This window comes from Medicago truncatula, chromosome 7 (genome assembly GCF_003473485.1).
Source record: "Medicago truncatula cultivar Jemalong A17 chromosome 7, MtrunA17r5.0-ANR, whole genome shotgun sequence".
NCBI classification, from domain to species: domain Eukaryota; kingdom Viridiplantae; phylum Streptophyta; class Magnoliopsida; order Fabales; family Fabaceae; genus Medicago; species Medicago truncatula.
Genome location: NC_053048.1, coordinates 15,406,777 through 15,425,965, shown reverse-complemented (window position 1 = coordinate 15,425,965; position 19,189 = coordinate 15,406,777). Strand labels below are relative to the sequence as shown.

The 19,189-nt window shown below is 37.5% G+C and overlaps 1 non-coding gene across 1 annotated transcript; it reads left to right on the top strand.

Moving 5' to 3' along the window:
* The first annotated feature begins 17,355 nt into the window (after positions 1 to 17,355).
* On the top strand, positions 17,356 to 17,462 carry LOC120577211 (small nucleolar RNA R71). The gene has a single exon (XR_005643286.1). It is a non-coding gene; the product is annotated as a small nucleolar RNA R71 (small nucleolar RNA).
* Positions 17,463 to 19,189: the final 1,727 nt, after the last annotated feature.

The following is a 19,189-nucleotide window of genomic DNA, read 5'->3' as shown; positions in this document are numbered from 1 at the left end:
GCTCGCCTCGCGAGCAAGACAACTCGCCCTGGCGAGTACCTGTGACAAAACCTGGATTTTCATATTGTTGTTATAAGGTGTAATATGGATAGTTTAAAGTGCCTAGATGATTTTAGAGAGGTCTGGGACAATTTTCAGATTAAAAAGATGAATAGGGAACTTAAAAATGAAGATTTAGTGAGAAAAATGTCAAAACTCCCAAGAGCACCTGTTTTGAGTTCGCCTTGAGTTCGCCACGGCGAGCAACCTTTTTCTTGTGCTCGCCATAGCGAGTAGATGTACTCGCGAGGCGAGTTGCCCAATTTCAGAGTTGTTTGTTATTTAATTGAAGAATGTTGGATGATATTGATGTTTAAGCATGATTATGATTAATTGTGCATTTTTCTGGAATTATTGAATTGATTATAATGACCTGTTGCTGTCTGTGATGTATGTTACATTAATTAAATCATACATGGTGTTTAATTTGCGGAGTTGTAAGTCATATGAACATATATGCATTGTCAAGTTGTATGTAGATATACACAAGTGGAGTCAGTTGCATAAGCACAAAAGCGGGAGGGCTATGGCTCTGGAATGCCTTGTCGTTCAAAGCGGTGGAACACTTTGTTGTTCAAATCGGTGATTAGCGGTGAGGACTTATTTTCTGAAATGAATGTTTTAACCATTCAATTAGCGTTGAGGGCTCCGGCCCTGAATATGGTACCACATGCATGAGCATTGTAGAGGAGTCTTAGTGGAGTTGTTGAGTGTTGCATGAGTCGATGTTGTTGGTTTTAATTACCATTTGTTGTTGATGATGTTAATGAGGATATTTTTATATATTGAAGAATTATTATTATGATAGGGTGTTAGATTCAATTGATGAATTTATTATCTATATTTATTGTTGTGAATCTCACCCCTTCTGCTTGAAAATGTTGCCCTTCATATGGGTAACTTGCAGGTGATCCTGAGTAGTAGGAGGTGGCTCAAGTGTCTAGGGCTCTGATACGTAAGTGATGGGATTTTTTTGCTTATTTTCATTCCTATGTATCAAATTTTGGAACATGATGATGTAGCCCTATTGTTGTTTGAATTTCTTTGATGAGGCGTTTATGCCAAGATTATTTATTGGAGATTAAATATGTTGGATGTTGTTGTTATTTAAAGTTGAAAATATTCCGCTGCAAAGTTTTGATGAAATGATTAAAGTTGGTTGTTACAATAGCGGGGTGTTTATTTATTAATTAATTGATTTTGGGTAACGGGGTGTTACAATAGCGTTGGCGAATTTTTAGTTTAAAATTGTAACAAAAATTTTAGCAGAGAGGGTGGCTAGTATTTGCATGAGAATTATTTTACCTCAACAGAGAGGTTTTGTTAGAGACTGTAATATTTCTGACTGTGTCCTTTTGGCTTCTGAGGCAATTAATTTATTATCAAAGAAGCAATACGGTGGCAACATTGCTATTAAGGTGGATATTCGAAAGGCCTTTGATACGCTTGATTGGAATTTTTTATTGGAGGTCCTGAAGCTGTTTGGTTTTTCGCATCTTTTGTGCAGATGGCTTAAGGAAATTCTTCGATCAGCTCATTTATCTGTGTTGTTTAATGGTAATGCGGTGGGTTACTTTCCTTGTCAGCGCGAAGTGAGGCAGGGGGATCCTCTTTTCCCTCTTCTTTTTTGTCTTGCGAAGTGAGGCAGGGGCATTCATTTCCAACCAATTGTCGACCGCATTAAGGTGAAGCTTGCTACTTGGAAAGGTGTTCTTTTGTCTATTATGGGTCGTGTCCAACTAGTTAAGTCTGTTATGGGTCTTTTCATATTTACCGTTGGCCAGCTCGTTTGTTGCATTTGCGTGATAGATGGATAAAAAAAATTGTTTGGAGTGGGAAAATTTGTACAGTTTCTTCGAAGAACGTTTGCCGTCTGTTTGAAGCATGTGGCCTTGATCTTAAATCAACTCGGGATATTAATGCTTCTTTGCTTTTGGATTTGAGTTGGAAACTATTTACTCAAGATTCTCAGTGTTCTCTCCTCTTTCAGCAGCGGTTTCTTTCCTTTGGTCTCCCTCAAAGCCGTTATTTTAAATCTTCGATTTGGCCCGGTGTTAAGGAGTTTTTGTCGACGGTGTTAGAGAACTCGGTTTGGATTGTTGGCAATGGTGAAAATATTAACCATTGGTTGGATAATTGGATGGGAGCAACTTTGGTTTCTATTCTTAATCCCCCACCGAGCATGTATGCTCTTCTCAAGACAAATCTTCATTCGGTTATTGACAATGGCAGATGGCAGGTCCTTCTGTCGCTCTTGAACTATCCGACAGTGGCAGAAAGTATTCTCCAAATCACTCTTACGGTTACACCTTTAACGGATACGACGTTTTAGACACATGCTTCAGACGGCATACTTACTACTAAGTTGGCTTTTCAATTTCTTAATCCTTCTCCGGCCAAACTTGACTTGGCCACCATTATTTGGCGTGCATGTATTCCTCCATCCCACTCATTTGTGTTATGGCGGCTGTTGTTATATAACCTCCCCACGGACGAGAATTTGCAAAGGCGTGGGTGTACATTGGTTTCGATATGCGGTCTGTGTTACAAGCAAGCTGAAACTTCGTCTCATTTATTTCTTTCTTGTGAGTTTGCGCGATGTAACAGCCCGATTCTTAGCTAGATTTATTTTAATTACTTTTATTATGTGTTTTATATGCTTGTGTGTGATTAATCATCATTGGGTGCATTTTCATGGGTTTTTGTGTGGGAAGGGTATTTTAGTCATTTTAGACTTAGGGGTATTTTGGTCATTTTGAGAGAACGGGTAAAAAATTATAATTTTTAGTGGGAATTACTTTTAGTGATTAGTGAGAATAGTTATTTCATTAGGTTACTAGAGTAAATTGAGATTTTACCGTTTAGTGACCGTTAGTGACATTTTACCGTTATTAGTTAAATATCGTTTGGAGTGTAGAAATATTTTTGGTTTGAATAGAAATGGGTTAAGCCCACTAGAAACTAGGTTAAGCCCATTAAGGGTCTTAGGAAAGTGGGAGAAGAGAAAAACAAGGGTTAGAGAGAAGAGGGAGAGCTTGAAGAATCAAGATTGGAGTGAGCTTAGGAGATAAATTGAAGCCTAAGTTGGGATTAATCTTTATCTAAGGTAAGGGGGTTAGTCTTTATCATAATCATCATCATTTTGTAAATTTTCAAAAGTTGTATGAATTTTGCTTATGGATAACTGTTGCTAAATTCGTGCTCTAATTATGATGACATGTTTAGATGTATGAAGTTATGGATAATTGAATTGTTGTTAGTTGAATTACATGTTCAAAGTATGAAAAATGGGTATGTGTTGTAAATATGCTCAATTGGTGAATTATGCTATGTTGTTGATAAATTGTGATAAGTTTCATGATCAATAGATGTTGTTGTTGTTAAGTGATGTTATGGATGTTAATTCATGGCTTGGGTATGCATGATTCATAATTTGTTGTTGTGAAATAAGTTGTTGTTGTTGGTTTGGTGAAAATGGGTACTTATGAGTTTTGCTCAAATTGTTGGATTGGAATATTGTGTTCTTCAATTATGGTTGAATTCATGTCTAAATGAAGTGTTGTTGAAGTAGATATGTTGTTGTTGTTGTTGAATGATATCATGGGCATCCCATTTTTATGAAATAAGTTGTTTGTATTGGTGAAGTTGTGCTAGATGTTCATGTGAAGGACCCAAAGTGAAATTTGATATACAAAGTTGTTGATTGAGTTGTCTATGTAGTTGGATGAGTTAAACTTGATGGGATTTCTGTTTTTATGTTGTAGTTGTGATAGTCGAGTCGTTTTGGGAGAAAACGGGAGTTTCGGATGAAAATTCAATTGTTAACCGTTTTGGAAAAATGAGTGTTGTGTAAGACTTTGGAAAATGAATTTGGGAATGTCATTTATACATTTAAGTTATGATGTTACTAATTATTATTAGAATAATCAATAAATGATCATTATTTATCTTAATATTATTTGCAGGCAAACTAAAATATGTTGAGTATGTCTTGAAAATATTTTGTTTATAAATCAATATATCAATAATTTTCATGAATATTAAAAATTTAAATTTTTTAATCAAAATTAAACTAACAAACATAATAAAATAATCACATGCATTAGTGCAGTAGAAAGAGCGGACAGACGGATACGATAGTGCCCGTCTTTCCGCTAGTTAAGATAAGATGATTGAGGCAAACATATTAGAATACAATTGGTGCACCAAATTCAAATCCTCCAATTAGATAGGAAAATGCCAATTTATAGGTCTCGACAAAATAAAATACTTGAATTCTTGTCTTATCATACTAGGCCTGGGCTGCATCTAAAATATAGACTGTAATGTCGTATTGCTAGATTAGCTCCGATGGATGAGTGGAGTGTGTTAAGCCATATAATTATTATTTGGTTCATTCTAGTATTTGGTAGCCCCGACATTAAATTCTTACTTACTTGACACATACAAATTGTGTTTTTTTTGTTTGACGTTAAATTGTGTTTGTCCTATCTACTAACTCTCACCTAAGGACACAATTATGACTCCCGCTTAAAACTGTTTGACGTTTCAGCATTAAAATTGTTTCCAAAATTTTGACCGTGAAAATAATCCCGCTTTGTTTGATTTGATTCAGATATTGAGCCCATATATCATGTATCTCGGAAAGGAAGATCTTTTGTAGTATGTCATAGTACACATCCCTCGTTCTATAATAATTGTTTAAAAAAATTGTTTCATTTTACTTTTCCATATAATTTTAATTACTATTTTTTAATTATAATTTTAATATTATTTTCATTATTCTCAATTCAATATAGGATTAATTGAGTAAATGGTCCCTATAAATATTTAGAATTTTGTTTTTAGTCCCTACAAAATAAAATCACATTTTTTAGTTTTGTTCTGGACCGGCCAAAAGGAGTTTTGGCCCATTTACTTGGGTCCAATACTATTCAAAGCCCAAACACCACGTTTGGCAAAATTACTTGCGACACACCCCTTTCCAAAAATTTACCATCGCTGCCAACGGTGCCAACTCCAAGCTGAGGAGTGAGATTCGTATCCCTCAACGTGATGGTATGACGTCTTCACCTTCCCCTCGGGGTACACCCAGAGGAACTAGTGCAGGCAGTTCCCCTCCAAGAAAGACCTCTGCAGGGTCCCTTATGACCTACAGAGACACCAGAAGATTCCATTCCAACTGGTGCCCTCGTCGAATATTTGCTCCGCACGGTTCAAAACTGACGCCTGATGGATCTGGAGCAAGCGCGTCCACTAGTCCAAATCAAAAGGACTCCTTCCCCGAGACGTAGTAGAGGAGGAAGTAGCCTTCGCCATTCACGTTTCAGATCCCCGCGCCATTCAATAAGCATCATATCTCCAAGTTACACCAGGAGGTTAGTTAGAAGGAGATCACCCAAACGAACTCCTCCGAGGCGATCTCCACCTAGACGATACAAACATCATCATAAATAAATAAATTATTCAAAAACACTCTAAACTCAATAAAATAATCAAATAAAACAAATAATTCAAAGAGGGCGTTACAAAAATCATCGCTGAGATCGCAGTAGCCGATCTAGGAGAAGCTGGCGTCAACCAACCAAAGGCTCCGTTTCTGGAGAGGAAAGGGGTCGACAAAACAAAATATTGTCGATTCCACAAGTGTCACGGTCACGTCACTGACGATTGCATCCATCTGAAGGATTCCATTTAACTCCTCATCCAACGAGGACACCTCAAACAGTTCCTCAAGAACCCAGAGTCGGAGAGAAAGATCATAGAACTTCATGTCCGTAAAATGTAACAGCCCGATTTTCGTTAGATTTATTTTTAATTATTTTATGGTGTCTTTTTTTGTGCTTGTGTGTGATTGTTCATCATTGGGTGCATTTTCATGGGTTTTCGTGCTAGAGGGATAAATTTAGTAATTTTTGGTGAGAATTATTTTTAGTGTTTAGTGAGAACCACTATTTTGCTAAGTTATTAGTGTAGTAATTAGTATTTTACCGTTAAGTGACCGTTGCTAGTATTTTATCGTTAAGTGACCGTTAATAGTATTTTACCGTTGTGACTGTAGAAACATTTTAGAATTTAGTTTGAGTGGGTTAAGTCAACTAAGGTTTTAGGGTTAAGCCCATTAGGAGGATAGACTATATAAGACTTGTCTTAAGAGAAAATATCACTCATTTTTTATTACATAAGATATTTTGAGAGAGGTAGAGAGAGAAAGTGAAGGAGAAGAGGAAAAAGAACTAGAAGATTCAAGAATTGGTAGAGATCCTAGGAGCTAAAGTGAAGCTTGGGCTAGGAATTAGTGATAATTATGGTAAGGGGGTTAGAATTGAATCATAATCATTTTTAGTGTAAATTTTCAATTGTTGTATGAATAAGTGCTTAATTGAGTAAATGATTAATTGTTCAAGTTGTTATAATTCGTCCTATAATTATGATGTTATGTTTGAATGCATGAAGTTGTTGATAATTATATTGTTGTTGGTGAAATTTCATGTTCAAAGTATGTTGAATTTTGCTCAAATTGTTGAATTATGCTATGTTATTGTTGAATTGTGGTAAGAGTCATGTTCAATTGATGTTGTTGTTGCTAAGTGATGTTTTTGTTGATAATTCATGCCTTGGGTGCTCATAATTCATGATTTGTTGATGAGAAATGAGTAGTTGTTGGTGGTTTTGTAAACTGGGTGAATTGGTGCAAATGTCATTGGTTTCCATGTTTGTTGTGTCCTTGTGAATCAATTTAGTTATATTGACCTATAAACAAACTCTCGAAACACATTTGGGCATTGGGAGATCAAAATTGGGGGTTTTGGGTAAAAAGAGGTTGAAACCCGTAATATTTATCTGTAGCAAGTTCTGGAAACAGGTCGCTTAAGCGAACCGGTAAGCGACCGGTAAGCGTACATTAATGATAACTACTGGAACTTGTTCGCTTAAGCGAACAGTGAGCGATCAGTAAGCGTACATTATAGGTAGCTACTAGAACTTGTTTGCTTAAGCGAACCTGCCCAGATTCAGCCACTTTTGATTTTTGTTCCGGTTTTTAGGGGTCCGATTCGAGCTTTGTAAAATGATTCTTTCAACTTGTTTAACTACTGTTTGAGCCCGTAAACCTACTGGAACATGTTTAGCTCATTCAAACTTGGGATTTTCCATTTTGGGTAAAAACTCGGAGATTTTTGGGAATTCCGGATTTGTTGAAACGAACTTTTATGAAATGAATGAGATTACAAGTTAAGCCTACAGCTCATATAGACTTAGGTAAGACTTGTAAAGTTGGTCAAACATCTTAATCATGTTAAACGTGAATTTTGGGTGGGAATGTGGAAAATGTTAACTTGGGTTTTATCATACGAACTTAAGCTATTCTTTGAACTAATGTCTAATATTTTGTAAGTGGCTTAAGTTCTTGATTACATGATTGATTAAGATTGTTTGGTGAGTTTTCAAACTTTATATTGCTACCTTACTTTGAGATTTATCGATGTTGGCCGTTTTCCACTTGATACGGTTTTATCAGAATGATTCCTTTAAGTCAATTATCTTATGATCTCTTGTGACTAACTTCATATGACTAAATGAAGATGTATGAATGAATGGTGATATGTTGATATGATATTTATCCTAAGATGTTGTATGTTCTCTTACTTGGAATATGAGACAATTGGAGTGGTGAAACTATATGAAGTAGTTGATTAATGAATGTGTGTTGATGAATTGTGATATTTTGGTGGTGACTCTTAATTGAATAATGACACGATAGTTGTGTGGATGTGAATGCTTGATAATGCAATTGTTGTTGAAGTTGTACAATGTAATTGGAGGTGTATTGTTACATTGTGTTGTTGTAAGTTGTGGAGTTGCATTATTTGGTCTTTGCAAAGTCCATGCATCATTGTCATTTTTGACATGTAAAAAGAGGTTTACTTTTACATAGTTGTGCGTAACAGGAGGTGTACTCTTACAAATGATGTGCGATTGGCATCATGGGGTAACGGCCTAGACGTTGTTGTGCTTTGTACTACATGCATGTAGGTGTAACGCTCCTTTTTCTATTGAAGCAATTAAACATGCGAATAATACATTTATTCAAGAAATAGAGGCTACGCCACATTCAAAAATCAAAAACCAATAAACATGTATATAAACCTCAACAGTTGCAGCAGAATATAAACCAGAGTAATCCAAATATATACATGTCATGAATCAATAAATTACACCACATCGATGCATCTCAAAGATCCCAAACAAACGGGTAAACTCCAACATAACAGAATTCAAAAATAACCTAATCTAGACCGATACAACAAGCCTAGATCAGAGCCGACTAACTCTAAACACCGATATCGGTGAAAGCTCCCGATATCCACAAAGTACAAGAACTCACCAAGCAAGTAATCCTCCACAACGTCTACCCATCCATACAGACAGGCACGCGGTCCATCACAGATCCACTGGGGGTAAGTATTACATCATCATAATCCAAATAACAGTTAACATGAATATTTCAATTTAAACATCATGCACTTGATCAATAATAATATTCTCATATCAATACTTACATCAAACTCTAATATCTCACATCAATAATCACCAATTACATGTGTCATGAACAAATATCAATTTACAGTTATTCATACACAATCACCAATCATATACATCATGAGCAATCACCAATCATAAGCCATGAACAATCATTAATCATATTTCATGAACAATCACCAATCATAAGCCATGAACAATTATAAATTCATAATTATGCATTCACAATCACCAATCACATTTATTATGAATAATCATTAATCACATTTCATGAACAATCACCAATCACATATATCAAATAAGAGTAATGTCATGATATGCACTTATTGACACATAAATGCATGTGGTACCAAATCTCCAAAAGGTCGTCACCTCCGATGGAACAACTCAACATCGTATGTAAGGGTTCACCCCCGCCTTACATAATCTCCGAAGTAAAAGAGCTCAACCCTTTTACAACAACACGACTATGATGCATGGACATGTAGCAAGACTCGATAATGCGACAACAATCATAATTTTCTCCTCAATATATAGGACAACACCCAATTATATTGTTCATCTCCAAATCATTTGCATTATCAAGAAAACATGCGCATACACAATTAAATCATAGTAAATACCCAAGCAATTGTTAAAATGATTTTTCTCGAAACAAGAAATCTTCAACAACAATAACAATTCATTTCTTCCAATTCAACACAATTCACAACAACATCTCCACATAATTCATACCCAAGTCATGCAATGATATTATCATCAACAATTAACCACAACCACAACTTGTAATCATGCATTCCATCATATTTCAACAACAACATGTCATAATTCACCAATTTCACAAAACCACCAACAACAATCCATTTCTCTAAAACAACTCATGAATATGCATACCCAAGCAATGATTCATCAACCACAACATCAATTAACATCCATAACATCAATTGAACAAGAATCATAACTCAATCCAACCACAACTTAGCAAAATTCACCAATTGAGCACAATTTTCACAACTTATCATTTGTTCCTATTTGAACATTGAATTTCACCATCAATCATAGAATTATCATCAATTCATGCATACAAACATATCATCACAGTTGGAGCACGAATTTAGCAACAATTATCCATAATCAAAATTCATACAACATTTGAAAATTTCACAAAATGATGGTGATTATGATAAAGACTAACCCCCTTACCTTAGATAAAGATTAAAATAAAAGTACCCAATGAAGTCACAAAATGATGGTGATTATGATACCCCTAAGTCTAAAATGACTAAAATACCCTTCTAATACGGAAACTCATGAAAATGCACCCAATGAAGAATAATCACACACAAACACATAAAACACATAATAAAAGTAATTAAAATAAATCTAGCTAAAAATCGGGCTGTTACAACTCTCCCCCCCTAAAAAGAATTTTTGCCCTCGAAAATTACTTGAAGGAAACAACTCCGGATACAAAACCTTCATCCTACTCTCCGGTTCCCAAGTGGCACTCTCACCAGTTGATCCAACCCAAATCACCTTGACCAAAACAATCTCTTTTCCACGCAAACGCTTCAACTCACGATCCTCAATCCTAACCGGCCAAGTCTCAACGGTAAAATTATCTCTTACTTCCAATTCATCCACTTGAATCACATGAGACGCATCATGCACGTACTTCCTCAACTGAGAAACATGAAACACATTATGAAGATTCGACAAAGATGGTGGTAACGCAATCCGATACGCTACAACCCCAACCTTCTCAATAACATCAAACGGTCCAACAAAACGAGGAGTCAACTTCCTACACTTCAAAGCACGACCAACACCGGTCACAGGATTCACCCTCAAAAACACATGATCACCAACTTGAAACTCAATATCCTTTCTCCTCTTATCATGATAACTCTTATGTCTACTCTGAGACGCCTTCATCTTCTCCTGAATTTGCATTCCTGATGATGGTGGTTTGAAAAAGTTAGTTTTAGAGGAAAGTCACAAGAGTAGCTGGAGTATTCATCCGGGAGCTACGAAAATGTATCATGATTTGAAGAAGCTATTTTGGTGGTCCGGTTTGAAGCGTGACGTCGCTCATTTTGTGTATGCATGTTTGACTTGTCAGAAGTCTAAGGTCGAACATCAGAAGCCTGCAGGGTTGTTGTCACCGTTGGATGTGCCGAAGTGGAAGTGGGATAACATTTCTATGGATTTTGTGACGAGTTTACCGAACACTTCGAGAGGGCATGATACTATATGGGTTGTGGTCGACAAGTTGACGAAGTCGGCGCACTTTATTCCGATTAATATCAGTTATCTGGTAGCTCAGTTGGCGGAGATTTATATCGATAATATTGTGAAGCTATAGATAGGGATCCGAGGTTCACTTATAGATTCTGGAAGAGTTTGCAAGACGCCTTAGGATCGAAGTTGAGGCTGAGTTCGGCTTATCATCCGCACACAGATGGTCAAATGGAGAGGACGATACAATCTTTAGAGGATTTAGTAAGAGTGTGTGTGCTTGAGCAATGTGGAGCTTGGGATAGTCACCTACCGTTGATAGAGTTCACATACAACAACCGTTACCATTCGAGTATTAGTATGGCACCGTTCGAAGCTTTATATGGTCGGAGGTGCAGGAATCCTTTATGCTGGTTTGAGTCAGGAGAGAGTGTTGTGTTGGGACCAGATTTGGTTCATCAGACTACAGAGAAAGTCAAGATGATCAGAGAGAAGATGAAAGCATCGTAGAGTCGACAGAAGAGTTACCATGACAAGCGTAGGAAGGCCCTTGAGTTTTAGGAGTGTGATCTGATGAGATAAAACCGCAAGTGCACGGTCTTACCGAAGTAGTAATAAAGAGTATCGTTCCGACAGGGAGTAGTTCAATTTAATTAACCTTTAGAGATGATTAGAAGAGAGAAGAGATTGTAGATTGGGGATTTTTAAACGGTTGAAAGCAATATAATAAAAGAGCCTTGGGATCGTTGGTTTCATCTAAGTTACAAGTCCTTCTCAAACCAAAACCATAAACTTATAATGTTATGTTAGACCTAATTTCTCAAGACAGTTTCTCTTAAGTTCCTCTAGCAACCAAGCCTATTTCGCTGACTTGATTACTATTGGATTTTGGTTCCTCTAACAACCAAGCCTATTTCGCTGACTTGATTGTTATTAGTTCCCTTGAAGATCGAAACTATATGTCTCAAAGATTGCAAAGCCTATTTCGCTGACTTTGCAATCCTTGTCTGAATTCACTTGTTCGAATATCAAAGCTCCACTTTCGTTTTATGAATTGATATTTGGAATAATGGACGAACAATTATCAAACCCTCCACTTTCGTTTCCACAGTTTGATAATGGTTAATCCATGTTAAGACGGTGAATTCAGATAAGAAATTAGGGTTACATAAGATTAAGGCTTAGGGCTTGGTTTGATTAGGATTATGTCATTTAGACTTATCCAACAATCCCAAGACAAGAAGAAGTCTACTCACTCATGTTCATCGTAGACATGGGGGAGAAGAGAGAAAGCATGAAAGTAAAAGACAAGAAAATAAAGGAAAGGAAAAGAACTTTATTTAGAAAAGCAATTGTCACTTATTGTATTCCAAGTAAAGATGAATATTAGTGATGGCTAGCTACTCTATTTATAGTACACAATTGACTTAAAATCTAAGCAAGTATATTCCTAGAATATTCCTCGGTAGATTGTGCGCCAAAATAGAATAGCTTGGAGTCAAAGCAAAAGCAGCAAAAGGCATCTGGAGGGTGGCACGGCCGTGCCAAGGCTAGCACGGGCCGTGCCAAGCTTCTGACTTGTGGGAGATATATTTTGTTTCCCAATCTTCATGTTTTTGTGTCCAATCTGCTCCAAATCCCTTTCTTTTGCTCCAAGACTCTCTCCATCCAATATTCTTCCCTGAAATATAATAAATTGCATTTTAAAGTAAACTATCCTAAAAAGGAAATAATACTAATATAAAATTATATAAAATCTAATTAAAACTAAATTAAAAAGCATATTAAAATAACATATAATTTACTCATCAAACTCCCCCATACTTGAATCTTTGCTTGTCCTCAAGCAAAAGGCATAAACATAGTAGCATCGACAGTTAAATCAAATGACAAATTAATTAAAGCACATGTCTCCTCAAGGGCTTAAATCCCAAAATGTACATTAATCACAAACTCAAGTATTTCTTGAAATCTTTATTCTACCCAACGATCAAGTTTCAAGTGAGTGTGTGTGTGAAGTCCAACCCTTTTCTTGCTCCTGTATAAGATAGGTATAATGAGGAAACATGGTCTAATCCTAGCACTAAACTAACCAAGAAAAATTCCTTCTACAATTCACATAAGAGAGATGGGAGTTTTTGAGAATCTTTGTTCTTTTGCCATATGCACATTTTAAGTTCTTTATTTAAGGAACAACATTTTCACGTAGGAGGTCGGAGGGCCTACCCCCTTCCCCAATCTAGATTCAATGATATTCCTTAAAACATCGTCTTCATGTAGGAAGTCGGAGGGCCTACCTCCTTCCCCAATCTAGTTTCAACGACGTTTTTTAAAGTTTTTCTCAAGATAACAATCACCTTCACGTAGGAAGTCGGAGGGCGTACCTCCTTCCCCAATCTAGATTCAGTGATGAGATCTTGGAATTATTTGGCTTTTTGGCTTTTTATGATCTCCCTTATACTCACTTATACTACTGGCGCTTTGAGAATTTTTAAAGGTTAATGCACCACTAAGATTAGAACGCGTTTCCTTAAAATACCTATTCATACATTTACTCAAGGGAAGCCACTTTGTGTTTTTCTCATTGGAGAATTTTATTCACTTTGAAATAAGATGTGGTTATATCAAGAAGACTTAAAACACAAGAGTTTGCTTTCATGTACAAGAATCAACAAATTAAGAGGAGACAATGAAAATTTTTGTGTCATGATTTTTTTTTCAATAAAAATTAGCTACTTAACTATGCCTTTTACAATAAAACAGAACAAAAGAATAAAGTTCAAGGGAGTTTGGAAACACTACGACTTAAAGACACTTTATTAGGCTCCCCCCACACTTAGGAGAAGCATTGTCCTCAATGATTCAAGATAAAAGAAAAATAACAGAGAAGGAGAGGTAGAAGAGTGAGATAGAGATGAAAGAGATAAGGTGAAAAAGAGGAAGAGGAAAGCTCACATTTTTATTGAGGTCCATAGGGAGGGCCCTGAAGGTGTAAGTGTTGCATCATGTTCCGAAGCATTTGGTTATTTTCTTCGGATATGCGGTTGCCCCATAGGACATCATTTCTTAGCCCAGATAATTCAACACCTTGCCTTTGTTGCTCGGTGCTTATCCTTTGTACCTCGGTTTGCATCCATGCCCATCTTTCATTGTTGTCGTTATGGTCAGGGGGCTCTTCTTCATGGTGCATGTGGGCACCCTCTTCGTCACCTTGATTATGCTCTTCATGTACCTGTAATCCATCACCAACATACAACAAATTTTCCTCCACCTCGGGGTTAGTCCGAGATGGGTTAGGAAGTAAAAACAAAAGTGGTATGCGAAGTTGAAGTGCATAAGTCATGGGTGGGTGAATCTTAATGAAGTTCATAGCAACAAGGGTTTCAATGTTAAGTCTATTGTTGCCCTCAATTGGATTTATCCCATCTTCTTCACTTACTCCAAACTTTCTAGCGATGAAGGTAATGATACCACCGACTACTATCTCAGCTCTATTGTCAGGTCTAGCTCCTATGGAGGAAAGGTAGTCAAGTAGGTAGAAACAAGTATTAACGGGATTGTTATTAAGCATTGCCCAAAGCATAAAAAGTTCATCTGTCCTAGTTGTTCCTACTTTTTTTCTACCCCAAATTGTACAAGCCATGACTCTTTGGAGGTATCTAAGCACGGGGTTGTGAATGTTACTAGCCTTGTTGTTGCGAGGATTGTATTGCCTTAACCCGGTAATGCGTTTCCAAAAGAGAGCGGGGTCATAGTGTTCCGACTTTAAATTTGGATTCCAAGAGTCATGGATGAACCCCGCATTTGCAAAGTCCATCTCTAAACAGAAATTTTCAAGAGACATCTCATAATCCATATTCAAAAGTCGGAAGGAAACTCTATGATCGGGGTTGTCAAAGTTCACCTTATCCTTCGTAAATTCAATAGAACTTAAGAATTCATAAGTGAAATTTTCGAAGCCCTTCATAGGTCTAAGCATATCAACCCATCCTAATTTACCTAGTAAGCTGAACACACTATCCCTTAGTCCTAGCACACTCAAAGTATAAGGATCTGGATATCGACAAGGATGCAAAGGTTTAGAGATAAGAATTTTATACCTGTCCCTTTGCTTGGTGTCCTTGAAGATTATGCCATGATTCTTGGCTTGAGTCTTCTTCTTTTGTTGTGGTCCTCCAGAAGGGTTTGCTCCACCTTTCCTAGATGCCATTTATCCGGAACCTTGGTTGACCGTTTGTGTTTTGGGTGAGGGTGGGGTTTTGGGAAATGTTTTGAGTAGAAAAGGTTGGTTGGGTAATCGGGTTGGGGTTTGAGTAAGTGTTAGGGGTTGGATTGGGTGAATTGATGAAGAATTTGTGGGTTTTTAGGTAGGTGAATGGGGGCTACGAATTTGATGATATTCGGGAGGGATGGAGGAAAGTTGTTTTTGATTGATGGGTTATGTGTGAAATGGGATTTGTGATTGATTGGGTGAAGAAATTATGTGAAATGGTGAGGTTTTGGGGGAGATATGGAAGCTTTGAAATTCTATGGTTATGGAGGTTTTTGAGAGTAGTGTAAATGGAGAGAGAGTTTGTGGTGGAGAATGAGGGAAGAAGAAGATGAAAAGGTGGGTTTATCCTTACCTGTAGTCGGGCACGGCCGTGCCAACCTTAGCACGGGCCGTGCCAACATTCTGGACTTTTGGGTGGTTTTGGATAGGCGTGGTCTGGCACGGCCGTGCCAGTGTGAGCACGGGCCGTGCCAAGGTTCTGGACATTGGCCTCAAAATTTTTCTCGTTTTGCTTGAATCACCTTCGGACAATTACCTACAAAATAACTTAAAAACAAAAACAAAAACAAAAGCAGTTAAATACGTGGGTTGCCTCCCACGAAGCGCTTCTTTATAGTCATTAGCTTGACGTTATAAGAAAGAGTCCTTAGAATGGATCAAAGAGGTCATGTTGTGTAGATGGCGCTAATAAGCGTTCTTTCACTTTATGACCTTTAATCATATTACAAGAATAGAGGGCGGGACCTTTCATATAGTTCTCCAACTCAAATCCTATCAACTCATCACTCACTTGAAAAACAATCCTACCGTTTTGAACATCTACTAGAGCACCCGCAGTGGTGAGAAAGGGTCGTCCTAAGATTATAGGGCACGCAATGTCCTCATCTATGTCAAGTACCATGAAATCAGTTGGGATTTCCATCCCTTCTATTTTAACGGGGACGTCCTCGACATATCCGACAGGTTGTATATCAGAACGATCGGCTAACTTCAATGTTGTGTCGGTAGGTTTTAGCTTGCCCAACCCCAGCCTTGTAAAGAGGGGTAGGGGCAACAGACTAACACTAGCTCCTAAGTCACACAAGGCATGGTTTAAGGTTTCATTCCCTATCATACAAGGGATGGCAAAACTTCCTGGGTCTCTAAGCTTTGTAGGTGGCTTCTTGATGATTGCATTATTGTCCTTTGTCAAAGCTATTGTTTCATTATGATCTATAGCCTTTTTCTTTGAAAAAATTTCTTTTAAAAACTTGGCGTATAGAGGCATACGAGACAAATCTTCAGCATAGGGGATTTTAATGCAAATCTTTCTAATTACGTTAAAGAGTTTAGTGAATTGAGCCTCCAAGTTGAGCTTAGTAAGCCTTAAGGGTGTTAGGGCTTTATCAAGCGGTTTCTCACTTTTTATCACACCATTCTTACCTAGATACCTGACACTCTCCCTCTTGACATTTTTAGCCTTAGTAACAGTCTCTTCTATCTTACTACCCCCTAGAAAAATAGCGTTGATATGGGCTTTGGGGTTTGTTTCAGGTTGACCGGGAAAGACTCCTGGTGTTTGAGAAGAGGTGGCCACTTGTTGGGCCACTTGGGAGATTTGAGTCTCAAGCATTTTGGTGTGCGTGGCGATGGAATCGACCTTGGTATTGAGCTTGGAGAGAGAGTCGTTCAGAGATCCTGTTTGGTTTTTTAACTCTTGAAGTTGTTTATTTTGATTCATTATGCAATTTTCCAACATTATTTCCAAACTAGATTTCTGAGCTACTCTCTGGTTGTTTGTATAGCCAGGTGGTGCTGTTTGCCCATAGGAACCTTGAGGATTTTTGTAAAAATTTTGATTTGGCCTCATTCCTTGGTTGTATTGAGCGTAATTTAGTTGCTCAATATTGGCAGCACTACCTAACTGACAATCAACACCTGTATGACCAGTTATACCACAGACTTCACAAGTAGGGGATGCAGGAGAAGTTGGGGCAGCATTAACATTAAGTTTTTCAATTTTTTGTGTTAATGCCTCAACCTTAGCAGCAAGGTGGTTATATTCAGAGACTTCGTATATACCTGCCTCTTTCTTAGAGGGAGTAGGAGTGGTGACGGCTCTTTCGTTGGTCCATTGATAGTGATTTTGAGCCATGTCCTCAATCAAAGCGTAAGCCTCCGTAAAGTTTTTGTTCATTAGAGCTCCACCTGCAGCTGCATCAACGGACATTTTAGTGGTATATGTCAAGCCATTATAAAACGTGTGGACTATAAGCCACTTCTCTAGGCCATGGTGGGGACAAAGTCTAAGCATTTCCTTGAAATGCTCCCACGCCTCATAGAGAGATTCCCCATCTTTTTGATTGAAACGCGTAATTTGGTCTCTAAGCTTAGCTATTTTAGATGGGGGAAAGAATCGGGCGAGGAATGCTCGCCTCATATCGTCCCATGAAGTAATGGAACTGACTTCTAGGGAATGGAACCAAGCGCTAGCTCTATCCCTTAAGGAAAAGGGAAAGAGATGAAGTCTTACGGCTTCTTGGTTCTCTTTTATGGTGCCACTGAGTCTAAGGAAGAAATATGGAGATTTGGATCCTCAGTGGGTGATCCAGAAAACTGGTTTTGCTGCACTAAATTGAGTAGTGCAGGCTTGATTTCGAAGTTATTACCCGCAACCGTTGGGTACACGATAATAGCTTGTGGCTCTTCCGTTGAAGGAGTAGCATACTCTTTGAGAGTACGTTCAGCCATAGCGGTGTTATTTTGTGCCTCTCTCTTTTTCTTATGCAAAAACCTTTCGATCTCAGGAATAAATTCTCCGAGACTTTTACTTCTTCGCATAAGAAACCGAGAACCCAAGAAGTTAGTGGTAAAACTAAAAAGAAAGAAAAGTAGAAGAGAAGAGGAAGAGAAAAGAGAAGAGAGTTCTAATCACAAAGAAAGAATTAATTAAATTAGTTTACTCCCCGGCAGCGGCGCCAAAAACTTGATGAGATAAAACCGCAAGTGCACGGTCTTACCGAAGTAGTAATAAAGAGTATCGTTCCGACAGGGAGTAGTTCAATTTAATTAACCTTTAGAGATGATTAGAAGAGAGAAGAGATTGTAGATTGGGGATTTTTAAACGGTTGAAAGCAATATAATAAAAGAGCCTTGGGATCGTTGGATTCATCTAAGTTACAAGTCCTTCTCAAACCAAAACCATAAACTTATAATGTTATGTTAGACCTAATTTCTCAAGACAGTTTCTCTTAAGTTCCTCTAGCAACCAAGCCTATTTCGCTGACTTGATTACTATTGGATTTTGGTTCCTCTAACAACCAAGCCTATTTCGCTGACTTGATTGTTATTAGTTCCCTTGAAGATCGAAACTATATGTCTCAAAGATTGCAAAGCCTATTTCGCTGACTTTGCAACCCTTGTCTGAATTCACTTGTTCGAATATCAAAGCTCCACTTTCGTTTTATGAATTGATATTTGGAATAATGGACGAACAATTATCAAACCCTCCACTTTCGTTTCCACAGTTTGATAATGGTTAATCCATGTTAAGACGGTGAATTCAGATAAGAAATTAGGGTTACATAAGATTAAGGCTTAGGGCTTGTCTTGATTAGGATCATGTCATTTAGACTTATCCAACAATCCCAAGACAAGAAGAAGTCTACTCACTCATGTTCATCGTAGACATGGGGGAGAAGAGAGAAAGCATGAAAGTAAAAGACAAGAAAATAAAGGAAAGGAAAAGAACTTTATTTAGAAAAGCAATTGTCACTTATTGTATTCCAAGTAAAGATGAATATTAGTGATGGCTAGCTACTCTATTTATAGTACACAATTGACTTAAAATCTAAGCAAGTATATTCCTAGAATATTCCTCGGTAGATTGTGCGCCAAAATAGAATAGCTTGGAGTCAAAGCAAAAGCAGCAAAAGGCATCTGGAGGGTGGCACGGCCGTGCCAAGGCTAGCACGGGCCGTGCCAAGCTTCTGACTTGTGGGAGATATATTTTGTTTCCCAATCTTCATGTTTTTGTGTCCAATCTGCTCCAAATCCCTTTCTTTTGCTCCAAGACTCTCTCCATCCAATATTCTTCCCTGAAATATAATAAATTGCATT